Raw genomic sequence first — 3,594 nt, 5'->3', positions numbered from 1 at the left:
ATATATATATATATATATATATCATATATTTTATATGTGTGACAATAAAGAATTAATAACCAACTTCATTCCAGATGCAACCTAAATGTGGCATGTCAAATTTCCAAAACAAAATATTGAAAATGTTGTCCTATAGTATTTTATGTGAATTTAGTTATTGCAGCAATATACAATGATGTATCTACTGCTTCTATAGAAGAACAATGTTATTTCGTGCAAAGAAGCACTCCTCCGTAAGGAGTGAAAATATCACAACAACATACACACAGACCTATAAATAAAATAATTCCAATCCTGCAAACTTCTTTGAAGTTGTTTAGTTTTAAACAAAAGTCCCCACAGGTGAGTGCAAGCAGAAATGATGATGTTTTGTTAGTTTAACATTTTCATTTGATTTAATCTGACAAACTCTGGCACAGCCTGCAACTAATCAAGTTTGTCTAGATAGTCAAACAAAGGCATAGCTATTTATTTTTATTCCAGTCAAGTACAAAGCCTCATACCTCTTAGAAACCGGTAAGGACATACATGATATATCTCTGCTCAAACAAAACAGGGTGTTTTTAAATAACTGCCACTATGATATGGATCAAGACTCACATCAGTTAGTAGAGAAACAAAAAATCAAAGAAAAAAAAAGGAAAATAATGTGTTTTTTGAACCTTAAACCGCATAAACACATTTCATTACACCAAATACACAAAATAAATGTTCTTTTTAGCAGCATCATATGACCCCTTTAAACTTTGAGTTCAGACAGGCATATCTGCTACATTTTAATGGCTCTGGATTTTTTTTGTAAAATGGTAATTCATCAAGAACGAGGTATACAAGCTATGTAAACGGTTTCAATGCCTAATTTTATTTGATTAGTAGGCTAATTATAATAGTGGCTTGACAGTGTTGTAAACTAACAAGACACTTTCAATGGTAATTGTACGTGTGAACGCTAAACGCAGACTTATGACAAATAATTAACTAAGTTTGCTACTGATATTGGGCAGAAAGTATCAGAAAATGAAAGCCTCAGCATCTCAATGCTGCTTTTATAAAGTAACTGTATTCATGCCATGAAAAAAAATACAATTAAAAAAGAAAAGGTAAAAAAGACAACCGCTTTAACGATTATAAAGTTATATTTAGGTGCCTTACAAAGAAAAGCTACAACAGTGTTGCCTAAAGGCCATTCTGCTCCTGAATACAATAAGCAACGTAGTGAAACTGTGAAGAAACCAAAAGGGAATTTACCTACCTACCTATAAATAACCAAAATTAATGTATTAAATGCATCTACTGTATAGTAGTATATAATATTTAAACTGTATGAAGAAAAAAAAAAAAGAAAAGAAACATTGCAGAAAAAAAATGCCACTGAATGGATTGGTGACTGATTTATTGACGACTAAGGCTGATCAATCATCCAGTTTTTTAGTAATTTTGAAATTACTGGCATCAGCCAAAGTGATCAATGTCAAAATCAATTAATGAGACATAAGTACATGTGAAAATAAATTAATTAATTAATTAATTAAATAAATAAATAAATATTTGTGAAAGTTAAGTAAATATTGGGTAAAATAAGCATTTATCCATCAAATCTAATTTTATCAACATTTTTGCTAAATTGCATTTTGTATACATCTGCGTGTGACCGCATGCCAATTAGGTCATCTTGGTTTTAAATTAGAGATTCACCGATATTACAATTCTGCCTGATAGCAATAGGCCAATAGTTATTCAAGTTTTTTGGCCAATAACTTATAAATAGTTGAGATTAAAATTGTATACAATGTTGTTTAAATACTAAAACACTTACACAATAAAAACTAAAATCAGTCATTTTAAATGCTAAAGATAATTTATGGCATAACGAAAATTACAATGTATAGTATGAAAAATGAATATGCATCCTAAGATTTGCTAAAGTTTACATTTAGAGGCGTTATTAAATTAGTGTTTTTGAAGATTATCTATAAGTGAACATTAGATTGATGGCAAAGGTAATCTAAATTTAAAAATAATCATTTTCAAATAATCAAATAAATAATCATATACAATTAAATACCCAATATTGACAGACATCAATTAATAATAATAATAATAATAATAATAATAATACATCTCCAATATCATCCAATAACAGATATGGTACTAGCTAGTATCCTGGTATAAAAAAAAGGTGTAGTATGATGAACGGCAATAATTCATCTGTGACACCACCCAGATAGGTCGTACTAATGTCTGCTACGATCAATTTTTCCCCATCTCCCACATCTGTCTATGGGCTCTCCAGATCATTTTTGTCACTTGCCCATCTCTCGTGGTGGTGGCTCATGTCAAGTTTCGTGAAATGAAGGATGAGAAGTACACCAATGTCCACAATGGTACACACCTGTACGCCAACCCAGGAAAGAAGCAGGGAGCCTTGTGGTACACCTACATACTCAGCCTGGTGTTCAAAGCTGGCTTTGATGCAGGCTTCCTCTATATTTTGTACTTAATTTATCATTTCGACATGCCAAGAAATTAAAAAATGCACTGAGAAACCTTGTCCAAATACAGTTGACTGCTACATCTCCCGTCCTACAGAAAATAAAATCTTCACCTTCTTTATGGTGGTCACCTCTTCTGATTACCAAGAAAATTTGCAAGTGCCTGCTCAAACAGCAAGACTATTACAGAAGGGTTGCTCCAAGAGTCTCATCCACTCAAAACAGCAGCAACATGCACACTGTGCACGTGTACAGAAAACATAAACCATAACAACACGATGGGAGGAAACCACAGTAAGCATCCTGCCCCTGGCCTAATACAATAAATGAATGCCCACACTTATTAAAGTCTGAGATCGTCCACATAACATTGATTAACTGCTAAAGTACACTCAAGAGTCTCTTGAAAGCTGGGCAGCACTTACCTTGGGAAGTCTTTACATTATGCACATGAACTCCTCAATGATTTACTCATAAAATGCATTAAATGCTTCATGGACATGCACAAGTAAATCATGTTTACAGAAATCATGCTTTCACATATCCCAATTCAACAACACCCTTTTATTCTAGGTGCACATACTTTAAAGCACTAAATAGACTACTGCAAAGTACTAAATTACATCATTATTTTGTGTACACTATCAGGGTAGTTTGACTTAAACCAGTTATGACTCTTAATTTAAAGTACTTATTTACTTTATTTATTTATTCATAGCATTACAGTTAACATTCAAACTTGGGCTTTACACCAGAGCCAAAGAATATAGGGCCTATATTTTTAAATGTCAGGTCAGGGCAAATTCTCACATTTATTGAGGAAGATTTTCAAATAAGTTTTAAATGGAGACAAGTATATAATTAATTGCAATATATACAAACAATGTTTTGATGCCTTTTTAGTGTTGCTGCTATTAATTACATAACATTAATTGTTTTATTTATAATATTGTTATGGTTTAAAATAACGGATAAAAAGCATTTAATAGGTTATTTAATGGCAGGCTCCCCTTATGACGACAATAATAACTCCACATAGTTTGACTTTTGTCAGTGAGTGTGTGTTTCTCTCTCTCTCTCTCTCTCTCTCTCTCTCTCTCTC

This window comes from Sinocyclocheilus rhinocerous, unplaced genomic scaffold (assembly GCF_001515625.1).
Source record: "Sinocyclocheilus rhinocerous isolate Xijiao unplaced genomic scaffold, SAMN03320098_v1.1 scaffold538, whole genome shotgun sequence".
NCBI classification, from domain to species: Eukaryota; Metazoa; Chordata; class Actinopteri; order Cypriniformes; family Cyprinidae; genus Sinocyclocheilus; species Sinocyclocheilus rhinocerous.
Note: the sequence above shows the minus strand (reverse complement) of the source record.